This window comes from Phacochoerus africanus, chromosome 1 (genome assembly GCF_016906955.1).
Source record: "Phacochoerus africanus isolate WHEZ1 chromosome 1, ROS_Pafr_v1, whole genome shotgun sequence".
Taxonomy (NCBI): domain Eukaryota; kingdom Metazoa; phylum Chordata; class Mammalia; order Artiodactyla; family Suidae; genus Phacochoerus; species Phacochoerus africanus.
In genome coordinates, this window is record NC_062544.1 from 123,754,099 (window position 1) to 123,769,268 (window position 15,170).

Sequence of the window (15,170 nt, forward strand, 5' to 3'; positions counted from 1 at the left end):
CACAAGGATCTTGCAAATCAAGCGCTCAGGCATACTAAGCCTTTCTTTGTAGACCTCCCCCAGCATGTTCTGAGCTAAAATAGGAACCTTCTTCTCTCAAGACAGTGCATTGTTGCCCCCTGTCACTAAGATGAGATGGAGAATCAAAAGAAAGCACTTGGTATTTCACCTGCACATGTCTCTCCTTGAAAGATGCAGCAGAGAGGACATCTCTTCTGTGAAAGGGGCTTCATTTTTGAAAGTTAGCAAGTGGAGGGATTGACTATGCCCCCAGATAGGCCTTCCCCGCCAGTTCCTCTTCAGGAAGAACTACAGGCCTTTTCACTTTGACCTGGGTCTCACCATCCTTGCACCTTGTCCTTGTGAATCCCGAGGGCAAAAGCTCCTGCAAAGTTGATTGCCTTCTCCCATCATGGACTTGGTGAACTGCAGACCTCGTCAACTAAACCCAGATTCTTAGATACTGGTTATCAGATCCAGAGTCTCAGAAGCCATTTGAAATGCCCTTCTTCTCAGTGAGGGTTTAAAGCTGTTACTTCCATTATTCAGAGCAAATGCTTAAAAAATGTAAAACCAACTTGCCTTTGATGAATACAGCTGAAAAAAAAAAAAATCTCCCTTTATGAGTTCTCTGTTCACTTCTTTGAGGCCTGGAAACTTGGAAACATTTTAACAGCTTCTTGCTTATTTTAGAGGCAAGAAACATGTAGTCAGAGTGATCGCATTTTTTAGATTTATAACAGGTGACGGCGAAAGGAGAACATTGTGCTCACGGAACTGCTGGTGCCACTTCCAAGTCCCAGCTCCAGTATATTTATTAACATCCTTTGAGTAAAGTCTTAAAATTATCTATTAAGCACAATTTTTCACTCTTTCTGACAGATTACTGGTGCTGCCAAGAAGCTTTTAAGCTGTAAATGAAAAGGAAAAACAATCCTGCATTTGATCACAGATATTTTTTTTTCTTCTTCTGTGAATTATCTTAGAATAGAGTTTTGCCGTGAGTGCTTTTATTGGAGTTTAAAACTATAATACTACCTTTTCCTTCTGTGTGGACTTAAGATTCCCTACTGTTCTAAGACTGCATTTGAAGTTATCTATCTTATCTTAGTAAAGGTTTGAAAAATATTCTTCCTTTTAATCTAAATTTCTTTTCTCTGTACTAAATCTGAATGACACATTTTAACAAAGATTTCATAGAGAGATATATAGATAGATAGAGATAGATAAATTTTTTTTCCCCCTTGGGACATATTTTCCTTTCTTTGCCTTTTTTTTTTTTTTTTTTAAACTTTTAAAATTTGCTCCAGATTTGCTTGGATAACCTCATGGTCTGGGTGTATGAACTCTTGTATGGCCATAAACTTTGAAAATGGGTTTTAAAAGAGTATTTACATAGTCTTATCCCACAAATTAGAGACTTCTGATCTGGAAAAATACTTTCGGTATGCCTCATCTATTTTCCTAGAGTTTTATGTAAATTGAAATTTATTATGAATCAAGTTCTATTTTAGGTGTTCTTGAGGAATCTCTAAATGTCAGTAGAGAAGGGAAATTGATTTAGCATTCACCACTCATCATGTTTGAAATGTGTAAGTGCTTCACTTATATTGCCTATATTTTTCTAATAACCTTTCAGAAGTACCAGCTAATGAAAGTGTTACCCATTTTTCATGTAGGGTGTGGTCAGTTGAACTATTACCATATTTTATATAAAATTGAGTTTAAAATGGAAAATGATGGTTTTTATTATAGTCTATTTTTCTGGAAGAAATGAATGGGTAGGTCTTCTGGAATGAGAAAAGTTGTTAGCATCAGTTAATAACGTTTTCATCATTCAATATCTAGGTGTGGTTGGTGTCCATATTTTTGCTTTGGGTGTGAAAAGTTTTATAAGTGGCTTTTAATTCCCATTATGTTTCTGTGAATGAAAAGTAAACTCAGATACTGATAATAATTACTTGGAATGGCCCGCTGATGTTCAGTGTAAATGTATCATTTCAATTATAATATGTGGAATGTACTGAAGCCGGTGGGAAACCCAGAGTTGGTACAGCTGTACTGTCCACATTTGCCATTTTGACGGCTGTTTGAGTGCTGTGAAGATTAAACCAAACTGGGTGTCATACTAGCAGTATGTTTTGGAGCATTTCGTGTTGGGGGGAAATTAAGGAAACTTTCAAAAAGAAAAGATTGTTTTCTGGTGCAAAGCACTTCATAATTATGCTAGGATTGTAAAGCTTGGTAGAATTAGTTGACATCAGGTGGTTCTAAGCAGATTTTCAAAGAAGCTCCGTCCCTCCAATAAGTTTTAAGAGAGGATGCTTACATAGCAAAATCGAGTAAATATGTGCAGAGCTCTTAAAAAGTCATAAGTGATTGAACCTTAAGAAAAAGCCAGTACTTAATGAAATTGCAATGTGAAGATATACTGCTTAATCTATCCTCAGAGCAAAATGCCAGGCAAATACAGAGAAATTGCCGAAGATTTCGTAAGTTTTTTTTTTTTTTTTGAGGTATAGGCATGTTAAAAGAGTAAGGCATCTCATTTTGGAGAAAGTAATCCATATTCTATTTGAAAAATCATGATCCTAGAGTTTTTTATTAATGGTATGTGAGATAAGATAGTTTGAGAGATTTGGTTAACTGTATTCTCCTGCTTTAAGACAAGGGTCCAAATAATGCTGACTTTTATTACTTAAGAAAGAGTAATTGTCTGTTTTGGAATGCTAATAAGGAACCTCTAGTTTGCTGTTTCATGAAGAGGTGAAGTTTCTGCACCTAGAAGGACATGAGCAGTTCCATGTGCTGCCCTCTGACCATGATGCATTTGGTGGGTGTCCACCCATAAAAGATGCAGAGATAGAACAGAAGAAAATGCTGAAGACCTTTCAAATTGATTTGATTTGCATTGAATGAATGCAGTCTGGACTGGCTTGTCTTCATCACTAACTTGTTTTGGATGTGGTTGTGTTACTTAACTCCTTTAGCTTTAAAAGAATACAAGTCGTTTTGAAGGAAAATACTGAGGGAATAATCATTCAGATGGTAGATTGTTGTGGTACCAGTTGCAAAGGTCACACGTGAATGAATGAAATCCGAGTGACGCTGGACTTCAGAACCTCTACTTGGAAAACTTTGAGAATACTTTGAAAGCAGTTCAGAGATTTTTACTTCATCTTTACCAGTTACTGGTTTCTGTCCTAATTGTTTCTGTGTCTCATTTGGCATTTGCTCATATGTTTTCTTGTGATTATTTCCAGTTTTGTTGTATCAGTAGGAATATACATTTTTCCTGGGAAGAGACCAAATTTAGTCTGTTTTTTTACTGAGTCCTAAGGATTCAGTAGATGCTAGTTACTGTGTATGGTGATCTAACAGATGTGGTCCGGTTGAAGCAATTCTGCACTTGAGTTTGGACAGATTGGCACTCTGATCCCAACACCAGCCATTGGTTCTTCCTGGGCAAATTAATTGACAGCACTGTACATTCTTTATGTATTAAATGGGAAAGGAAAGTCTTATCCCATAAACCTGTTGTGTGGCTCAAAGATGAAATCAGTTATGACTCTGTAGGAAGCACTGTCCTCTGATTCCCTAACATTCTTCATTCATAAGTTTATTTAGCCCAGTTCCTGCAACATATGACTCATTATTAGGATTCTCTACGTCAGGTTTTCTCGTGGGGCCAAATGGTCAGTCAAGAGACTAGGCTCAGGGGGATTTACGAATGAGCCTCAATTTACGAGCAATTAGTTAGAAAAGTTGGGCATTACACCCAGATCTGGGCTGTTTTTGGTTGTTTTTGTCTCTGCTGCACTGTAGAAACTCCGCCCCAAATCTTGAAACAAAGGAATGATTTAAATGTTGAAAATAATCAAAAAAGCATTACTATCCATTAGCTATCTTTTTAAAGATCAGTCACAGGGTATAGAAAATGTGACTTTTTAAATAAGACTTAGAACAAGCTTTCTTCCCAAACATAAATTATGATGGGAAGTAAAGAGTGAAGTTTCCTTCAAGTAGACATTTCAGACTTCCAGGATTTTGTTTGCCAGTAGGAAGAAGGGCCATCGTTATCACTGGAGACTGGTATACACCGAGTTTTGTCATGTGGCTGAGAGCAAATCTGCTTGCCAGATGCAGAATGTTGTCTTTGCTTTACACCATTGAATATTCCAGTTATGCCAGTGGGTCATTTCAAAGTTCAAGAAATTTGTGTATAAATCATTGTTTTCATTTCAAGTTTTTTTCCCCTTGATGTTTAAGCACCAGATGCAGAAAAATCATCTTGTACAAACAGATACCCTAAAAACAGTTATTTGTATTATGAAAAGAATTGAATTTGGGGGGTTTTGGCCTAATAAGCATATCCTAGTTGAATTTGGGTATATCATTTTATTGTTCCGAGCCTGCTTTCTGAATCTGCTGATCTATAAATGCTAATAAAAATGCATATAATAGTCCTTCCATTGTAGGTTTGCATGGCAACACTGAAGAATATAGAAAAATTAGTAAATTCTTAATAAAAGTTATTTTCATCATATCGTTGATTTGTCACCATCATCATCATGCCCTAAAAGATTTCATTCTCTTGATGAGATACTTGGAAAATTTTCATACCAGTCACTTCATATGGGTCCTTTTAAACAAAGCATGAATGAAATCGAGGACTCTGCTATCAGCAGATTGCCTAGCTAATGTTTAGCTGATGGGGCAGATATTATCACCAAACCCAAATGCAGAGAATAGAGAAAAACAAGAAGCAAGGGTTATTGTTGTTGTTGTTTGGGATTTTTCATTTTGTTTTTTTCCTTGCCCATGGTATGCAGAAGTTCTGAGACCAGGGACCAAACCCATGCCACAACAACAACCCAAGCTGCTGTGTGTTGGATCCTTAACCCACTGCCCACAAGGGAACTCCAAGAAGATTTGTGGTGGCAGTCTCAAATTTGGAGTTCTCTCATTATACTTCCATTTGTTCACATTTAATGTATATTGACCCAACTGCTCTATGCCTGGGAACTTCCAAAAGTAAACCTACATTTATTTTCTCTATTCACATGTTGTTACTAAATTAATTAACAAGGAGTATTGTTTATGGAGCACCTAATGTTTACCCAGGCACTGTCCTGTGGACTCTGAATGTAGAATTAAAATCGACAGTGCCCAAGAGTGTCCAGCAGAAGACATGATTGCTCTTCCTACCTCAGAGGTGAGGTAAATGAAACATAGATATGTGAAGTGGCTTACCCAAGCTACGTGGTTATCAAACATCACCATTGAAATGGTCTTTCCTCTGTCCAGCCAATTGCTTGGCTTGCTTGCTTGATTGATCCATTCATTATGTTTTTACTGTGGTCTCTCCCCTTGGATCACCCTGTAAGGTGTTACCTCAAATATTGGACTTGTAATTCAGTTCCTGAATATTCTGACACAGAATTAACAACTCGATTTGCTGGAAGGGTTTTAAGACATAGCAGGGTGTTAGTGTTCTGTGTCTAACTCATCCCATCCCAAAGCCAGCTCCACTCTCAGCAGCAGTAAGTGAAATCATACCAGATAATAAGTTGGAAGTTGTCTGTCAGATGTACAATCCAGGCTGTGCTCGGAGAGTCACTTTCACAACTGGCAGAAGCTGAGAAACAAAATACAGTTTTTAATGTGATCAATTAAAATGTTAATTCCCACTCTGCCTGAGAGGTTTGGAACAAGGAGCAGAAAAGGATTGAATTTGGGGAGCAGAGGAAGATTTAATTTAGAAATGACTTCATATAGACTTTGGTTTTTATCATTAAAAATAATGCAGGGATAATGTCAGACCCATAATCCCATGCTTTTCTGGGGTACTGTTTTATAGGGAGTCTGCTACCCTCTCTACTGCATGGATTCCTGTATGTATTTTAATCCAGATGGGATGCTTATCTGTGGGTAAGCAAGTGCAGGTATATTCCATTGCTGATAGATTTAGCTCTGTCTTGATTTTCTAATTGAGAGGCCCAAAATACCTGTGCTCAGTAATTAGTATCGCTTATTGCATCCGTGTGCTATTTTGGCACTGCTCTCTTCTGTTGCAGAAATCTGAAGACATCTGTTTACTTTCAACTCTGAAAGACCTTTTCAGGCACCTAAATATGTAGGACATGAGCCTGTTCTTACATTAGCATTCCTTTCGGCACCTCATCTCTTCTAGAACCTTTTTACCAAATTATTAAAAAGGAGTGAAAACATTTGAACAAATTTAGACATGGTATGATGAGAAATGACAGCTTCTAATAAAGGAAAGTATGTTCTGCTAAAACCCCTTCTTGGGGGAATGAGTGCTCTGGTTAAGTCAGGGAGAGTTTCAGAGTTTTCCCGAGGAGATTTATTCCTTTATAGCAAAGGCTCAGGTTTCCTTTGAAAATCACCAAAATGGGCTGACCAGGGTGATAGTGCTTTTATTGGCAGTGATAATTAGTCCAGCTTAATTATGTCAGCATTTGGGCTTTTGATCCCCTGCTAATTTGTGGGCCTGCAGAAAGAGATAAAACTTTGACAGACTAGAGGTCAGTTTTGTGGTTGGCCTATGTAATGAGTATCTCTTCAAACTGTACAGAATGGTTGTATAAAAATTCACAACAATTTGCAAAACTGCCTTCCACCAGAGTGGACAGTTCTTTTTTTTTTTTTAACTTTATAGTAATGTAGCATTTTATTGTTGTTTTTAAAAGCATAAACATTTTGTTGAATAATAGCATTCTTTTGTTTGTTTTTATAATGATTTTTATTTTTTCCATTATAGCTGGTTTACAGTGTTCTGTCAGTTTTCTACTGTACAGCACTGGGAACTATATCTAGACAGTTCTTGATTTGTGTTTGAGGAATTACACATATAAAATGCATGATGCAGGGATGGATTGATTTTAGCTGGAGGCTTCTGACCAATGCCTGGCTGGTAGAGGATGAGAGATTGAGATAAAGTACCACGAAGTTCTAGTGAAGGAATGTGGATGATATTTAGGAAATCCTCAGGTTGGGAATGGGATCGGATGAGGTGAGGAAGTACATGTATCTTTTGGACTTGTTCATTGGCATGTGACAGAAAATCCAGGACAAACTGGAAGTGGAGCAAAAATTGGAATGTATTGACTGAAGGTGCTGGTTCAGAGTCTCAGCTGGACTGAGTCAGTGTGCCTCTGCCTGGGTTGGCTTCCTTTCTAGGTGGATCCTTTTCTTGTGGTGGACCCCAGCATTCATAGACTTAAATCATCCTTATGGCTTGCAATACCAATATAACGAAAGCTCCTTTCCCTGATGTTTCCTGCAAAGATCGTATCTTGGACCAGTCCCGCTCTGCATCCAGAGGGATAAATGTGTCTAATTGCTAACTTTGGATTTTTGCTTCCCTCCTTTTGCAGAGGACGTCAGACTTTGGTTGCCTTTTTCAGAAACACTGAGTATGGATCGGGGAGATATTTCCCCAAAAGGAAATCTGAATGTGTCATCAGAAGAAGAGAAATTGATACAGGCTAGGCAAGAACACCACCTGTTTTGTAGGGAATCAAGGAAGAAACTATGATCTTATCGTGCATTTATTCACTCATCCTTTCAAAAGTTATTGGGCATATACTATTGCCAGACCTCATTATAGGGGGCTATGAGATTAACGGCCCCCAAGACCCCCCCAAATTCTTTTCTTTGTAGAGGTTATTACATTTTCATGCTATTGTTGGCCGAGTCAAGAATGGAGTATGTTCTCCAAATATGGAGTGATTGTTGCTGTAGATACAATAAAGGGCAGAGGGATTGAATAAGTAGCAAAAGTAATCACAGAAAGAGGGGTATATTAGAGAAAAGGAACAAAAGGATGGAAAGAGGTTTCAATGCTCCTAAAGAAGAGGCTAACATCAGACACCTGAAATCTTTTATAAAACATAGAGGGACTTAACATGTGTGTAAAGAGCTTCTTTGTTAATTTGGAGTGAGACTTAATGCATTTACCTTTGAGGATGCAATCATGATACTGTGTTATTTTAGATGCTTTGCCTGCCCTAGAAGAATTACCAAGTTGATGACCTAATAGCTTGTTACCACTGTTAATGTCAATGATTATCTTTGTCACAGTGGGCATATATAGCTGTTAGGGAAAGAGAAAGGCATTTCTTCTTCTCTGTAAGTAACAGAGCTCAACTTGCTAAAACTTCAAAGGAGATGCATAGGTACTTCATGAACTATATAAGCAAAGTCATGTGGTGTTTTTAATGCTCAAAGGGTCTCACCAATGGCTTGATTTTTTTTCCCCCCCAAAAGGTCTTCATTGTTTAGAATCCCACCCTATGCCTTAAAAAACATGGCTTGTGATAGGGCTTTTTATAACTGGGGAAAGAATGGGATTAAATGAGCAGATGAAAGGGGGAAAAATGCAATTATAGTTTTTTTCGGTTTGTTTTTTTGTTTTGTTTGCTTTTTGAGGGCCACACCAGCAGCATATGGAGGTTCCCAGGCTAGGGGTCAAATTGGAATTATAGCTGGTGGCCTGCGCCACAGCCACAGCAACATATGATCCGAGCCACATCTATGACCTACACCACAGCTCATGGAAATGCCAGATCCTTAACCCACTGAGTAAGGCCAGGGATCGAACCTGAGTCCTCATGGATGCTAGTCAGATTCGTTAACCTTCGAGCCATGGCAGGAACTCCAATATGGTTTTTCTTGTTGATGGTAACAAAATTAGGCTTCTGTAGCTGTTTATTTTTCAAGGGATACAAATAGGAAGAAGAGGATGTAACATAGGCTGGTTAGAATAGTAGCGACAGAAATCAAGTCTGTGGAGGAGGTGGGTGTGGTTGGGGGAGAAACTGTAATTCAGGTGAGGCTTTATGTAACATTTACCATGTGCTACTTGCTCCCCAAGAGCCTGGTGTACCTTACCTTTACACAGCTCACTTGCTTGGGAACAAACATTGTCCTAATTTTACGTGTGAGGAATGTACAGCAGAGAGAGGTTATGGAGCCAAGTTTCCACAGCTGGCAAATAGCAGTTCAGACAGAGAAACTAAGGATGTTTCTCTTCCAGCATCTTTGGTTTTAATCATTGCCTTGAATATCTGGAATCATCAGGGAAATTTTGCAAAGGTGATCAGGTCCCTGCTTTTCTAGATTCCCTGAATGGCTTTGCATGGCCAATAAGATAAAGTTTTAAGTTACTTTGCATGGGCGACAAAGTTCTTTCTGAAACTGCTCCTTGACATAGTCCCCAGGTTTCAGTGGAATCATTCTGTCTTTCCTGACTTCCATGTTGTTCCCACCCCTCTCCCATCTCCAAATTGCTGCAGTCTTGTTTCCTATTGTGTGAAATTGCAACTTTTTTTCCCCCACATAGTAGGTACTCAGTGATGTGAATCCTGAAATAAAAAGTATAAATAGTAGGTTTGAGTGGGGTTAATAATCGTTGGAAGAATTTTCGGAGCAGCCATCATGCCTTACATGATTTTGATTAATTTTTTTTTTTAAATCATTAACTGCAGGTTCTTTTGAGGTGGTTGTGTTAGGAACCGATTGCATTTGCTCCCTTGCGCCCTGGATAATTGGATAAAAAAGTCTTTACTCACCTGGGAAATCTTGATTCGTACCTGAACTGCCTGATTCAACTCTCATTAATTATTTTGCTATATTTATATCTGCCAGAAGAAATGTGAGATTGGGCATTTTTAGATCCATAGGTTTAAATTATTATTATAAGGAGTCAAAACTGGAAAGAAAGCTCAGGTATTACCTGGCATGCTATAATCATAAACATTTTCAGGAGTTTCTGCTGTGGTACAGTGGGTTAAGGATCCGACATTGTCTCTATAGTGGTGTGGGTGGTTGCAGAGGAGTGGGTTCGATCCTCAGACCAGTGCAGTAGGCTAAGGATCCAGCTTTGCTGCAGCTGTGGTGTAGGTTACAGCTCCAGCTTGGATTCAACCAACCCAGGAACTTCCATATGCTGTGGGTGTAGCCAAAAAAGTGGTTTGTTTGTTTGTTTTTGACAAATAGAATGTCCTGGGATAAAGTATGGAGGCTTTGCAGTAATTCTTTGTCCTGTGGTGTGGACAAGCACTGCTTGCATAGATGACATGGCAGTCTCTGAGCCATGTCATTTTCCCCTTCCACCTCACTGTTTTTACAGAACTTGCAGGAACTTGGAACAGGATAAAAAAACTCGTTTTCTTAAGTAGTGCAAAAAGTTTCAGATTGTCCCAGACTCCTTAAAAACAGTAATCATCGTCAGATGTGTTAATGCATACCCAGGCAGAATTTAGGAATGCCTCCATCTTTTTCAGTCGGTTGTGATCTGATCTTATCTTTTTGATTAGAAAAGAGTCTTCTTTCTCCCAGTTGAGCTCTTTCCCCTGGTTATTAGAATTAGAAGTGACAATCACTTCTAATCTAGTCTACCCAGTGTTTTCAAGGAGACCCCGTCTATAAACTATTTAGGAAAGGTGATGTCCTTTCTCACTGGACCAGAGGAGGTCCTCCAGCTGGAGCTTTTAGGGTTCATAACAATCCTAGCCTTTCAGATTGGCTTAGAATTCATGTTTCTTCAACCTCTGTAGACTATATCTTTGTGCTATTTTGGCACAAATATATTCTTTCACTTAGTGTTATAGATTTCATATCAAGGCTGTATATTTTCTTTAAGCCACCTTTTCATAAACACTCTTCATCTTTGTACGGTGGTAGGAATTCTTTACACGTCTAGATCTGGATCATTTAGCAGCAGGATGTATTTCAGTCCACCCTCTTTGGTCTTCCTGAGGGCAGGGGCCTCACTGAATGTTTCTGTGTATTTCCCATGCCCAGTTCTGTCAGCGCCTGGCTCTGGGGCAGTCTGCGGAAACTGTCCACAGGCGATGGTGTTAGGACTTCTTGTTGACAACAGTTTACTGGTTTTTTTACAAAACGCCAAAAGGGAATGATCAGTTGCTGATGGAGTTGTGGCTCTGTTTCTATGAAGTCTTCTTTATTTAACTGGTATTGAAGAACTCAAGGGAGTTCCCTGGTGGTCCTGTGGTTTGAATTTGGCACTTCAACTGCTGCAGCCCAGGTTCAATCCCTGGTCTGGGAGCTGAGATCCCATATCACGCAGTGGCCAAAACAAAAGAAGAAAACAAGTAACTAATCAAAAATAGTAGACTCAGAATTCCCCCGACCTCTGAAGTCAAAGAAACCACCACAGATGTTGTAGGACCACCTTGGCACTTGGCCTTTCAGCCAGGATTTTAAAGTTTTTGTGGGCAATTTTGCTTTGAGCATTGAAGGAGAATTCTTTGCAGATTTGTGATCTGGGAGTGACAAGCCATCATTTTAACCACATCAAGGCTCTGAATGATAAAAGGGTTGAATCACTGTCATTCATTAAATTCTTTTAACTGTTGGAATTCCTCTAAGGATCCATCTGGTGGCCCCTTCTTGACTCACTCTATGCACTGTCTCCCCAGGCAACCTTATAATGGCTTCAATTACCATCTATTCCAAAAGCATTCTCAATTTGATATTTCTGGCTGAGATCTCCTTTTTGATCTTAAGGCCTCTATTGCCTACAATCTCCTTCATGTGGTGGGAAGGGGGCTTCCTCAGGGAGCCTTAAAACCAAGCTCAGCATTTGCCCCTTCTTTTGCTTCTCGACCTTCACCCTGTTCCCTTTCCTGTCCCTCCTGTCCTGATAAGTGGCAGAACCGGGAGTCCATCTTCATTAACCTCACACCTGGGCTTCCCCTCTTCCTCCATCTTCATTAACCATTAGCTCGCTCATGTCCTTCTTACCTCTGAAGGTCTCTTAAATCCTTTTCTCTGAATTCTCGCTGCTACGACTTTATAACAATCTCTTGCGTGGATGACAGGTTTAAGTTTATGACCCCGCTTTTTTGGGCACAGAAATCTAGAGCATCTGTTAAAGGTAGAAATGTCATAGTGTGACTTCTCTGACGACAGCTTCTCAGTAACTTTGCATCAGTCTGAGGATCCATTGCAGGATCCATCAATGGCTTTTCTTTATGATCTTGCCCTGCCTACCTCCCTTGCCTCACATAGAGTTCACAATTTCCCCTACAAGCCTTCATGCACAGCTGAGTCTACTGTCAAATTGTTCCCTCCTTCCATCCTTTCCACCTTCACCTGATTGGATTCTAAGTCCATGCCAGGGCTTGGTTTAAGTCATTTCTCTCCCTCCCCATTAAGTCAGAGTTTTGCTTGTTCTCCCAGTACCCTGCACCATGTTGTTATGCTGCTGATGGTTAAGGGTTGCTTGAGAGGGGTAAAAATAGAAGGAAGAGAGGCTCTGACATAAGCATTCAGCAAAAGGAATGGATAGAAAAGGAACTGAGAGTAAGCCTTGCTCTTGTTGACTTTGTTCTTTGGTATTTAAAACTCTGGGCTTAATCTGAAGTCTACAGGCTCCCTGATTTCAACTATATGATATCCTGGAAAGGCAGGGTAAAAAGATGTGTGGTTGCCAGGGGTCGGAGTCGGGGGGAGGGGAGGGATGAATAGGTGAGCACAGAGGATTTTTAGGGTAGTGAAAATACTCTGTATGCTACTGTAATTGTGAATACATGTCTTTATACATTTGTCCAAACCCACAGACTGTCTAGCATCAAGCGTGAACCCTTGTGTAAACTATAGGATGTGGGCGATTGTGATGCATCAGTGCAGGTTCATCAGCTGTAACAAACACACCATTCCGGTATGGGATGGGGGATGTTGGGGGGTGTTAGTAGGGGGAGAAGCTATGGGGGATGTTGCTAGTGGGAGAAACTATGCACAGGAGATAAATGTGAAATCTCTGTACCTTCCTCTCAGTTTTGCTGTGAACCTAAAACTGCTCTTAAAAAAACCTTCCACACACCCCAGGCAGAATCCCTAGTATCAGTGCCTCTGTAGGAATGTGAACAGCTCTGGATACCAAGCAGCACTTCTAAGGGTTTACCTAAGGGGTCCCTAGTAAATTAATGTTGGATATTGCAATGGCAATTAAGCTATGTAGTAAACACGACTGTCATGGTTGTTCTGTGGGGGAGGGGAGTGTCTTCCCGCAGGCTGGGCGTCTTCCCTGCTGCTCTTCTAATTAACATAATTTCTAGCCCTGAGGCTCACTGCTGTACTTCTTCCTCCAATGTAGAAGGACTGTGGAGATGCATCTTAGACTCCTTTAACTCATATTCAACTCTGCTCAGTGAACGTGAGGGGAAAGGAAACAAAGACCTTCCAGGTAAAGAGTGAAGGAAGTTCTACCAGCCACTTCACCCTAAAGCACATAGACTCCAGAGAAAATGATGCACAAATCTGCTGTTCTCTCAGGGTCTGCAACCTATTTATATAGTGACTTCCCCTGTGTGATTCTGAATTTTAAAGTATGTCTAGTTCCTGCATAAGGAAAAGGTGTAAAACTTCTGTTGTATTTAGTGCTCTCTGTACGAAGAGTGATGGGTTAGAAGTCTGAAGAGAGGGTGGGTTCATTGGCCTTCCACACTGTCTCCCTAAAGGATTCCGGAGGGTCATTTTGTTGATACCCAACCTGCTTTCACAAGTGCTCCTTTAGCACTTAAATTCCATTTTTTGTAACCCATTGAATTTTATTACATTTATAGTTATACAACAATCATCACAACCCAATTTTATAGCGTTTCCATCCCACACCCCCTCACCCCAAACCTGTCTCCTTTGGAAACCATACGTTTTTCAAAGTCTGTGAGTCAGTGTCTGTTCTGCAAAGAAGTTCATTGTGTCCTTTTTTTAGATTCCACATGTAAGTGATAGCACATGACGTTGATTTTCTCACTGTCTAACTTCACTTAGCGTGATAATTTCTAGGTCCATCCAGGTTGCTGCAAAATGCCATTATTTCTTTCCTTTTGATTTTAGCACTTAAATTCTATCCACGCCCAATGTTCCACCGCAACTCCCCCATCAGATGTATTGATCCATTGCTGAGGTGTGAATGTATGCATAATTCCATGCTAAACTTCTATTGTTTGAAGCTAATTTTATATAACCCATAACGATGCTATGATGGGAAGCAAAGCAGGGGTAAATTTGCACATGTTTATTTACAGGTGAGTGTAGTGTTAATCAACAGAGTCCAGGCAAGCAAGAGTGTTGAAATACAGGATCTCTGACTCTCAGAACTGGGAAGAGATGTAAATACCATCTGCTCCCATCCTCGATGGTCTGTGTAAGATAAAATGAGAGATAAAAGCAGGCTTGGCTTGTAGATCTTTTCTGTTTAATGAAGTAAGCAATAGGGACCTGCAGAGACTCATGGGGGAGATGTTTCTTACAACCCTGAAAAATGGCACAGTTTGGGCAGGCAAGATTGGAGAGGGGAGCCTGGACTCAGGAGAGGCAAGGGAGAGAATTTAAGATGAAGATTTTTTTAGAGATTGACACTTGTAGGATACTTTCCTTTATCCCTTATGAAATCCCAGACTACATCCATTATTCTTTCTTGAGCTAAGTTATTGAGGGGGTCCACTGGAAATATTTTGTGGTGAGATTATGGGAATTCGGCAGCATAAAGTAGAAAGATCAGGAGATGTACAGGAGAGAATATCTCAATGGGATATGCAGTGGAGGGTTAACAATTCTGATGGGAAAGGAGTTGCTAAAGAGAAATCAGTCAGTAAAAGGGATGCATGTGTCAGAGTTTGATTGGACAATACCAACATATCTTGGGAAAGTGCCCGAATAATGGTCTGATTGAATCAACTTGTGATACGCTGTTAAAATCATGGAGTATTATTTCAATTTAACAATCATACATAATGGCATCTCCCAGCAGTTAATCTAAAATTAACCCCCATATTAGGTTTTAGGTGCAAGCTGTGGTTTAGGCTGAAAACATCATGAATAAGAATCACTGACTGCTCTGGACCTGTGTGTATATGTCGTATCCTTGAGTTTCATTATTAACTTTTTTCTATTTCAGTGTTTTTCAAACCTTCATCATTGGTACCAAGTCTTTATTATTTATGACTCAATAGGACATTAGATGTTTTTAACTGGAAAATGTTAATGACTATTTTTTTATGAGAAGTAAATGTTGTATAAATTGAATTTTAATGCTTTTATTGTCCCAGAGGAAGATGAAAACTATTAGCTAATGATGATGATAATGTTCAAGTTGTTTTTAATTTTAAAATAAT

At 39.5% G+C, this 15,170-nt stretch overlaps 1 protein-coding gene across 2 annotated transcripts in view; it reads left to right on the plus strand.

The window, feature by feature from the left end:
• PTPRG (protein tyrosine phosphatase receptor type G) overlaps positions 1-15,170 on the plus strand; it is a 730,473-nt gene that overhangs the window by 367,864 nt on the left and 347,439 nt on the right. The gene's annotated exons all lie outside the window — the stretch shown is intronic.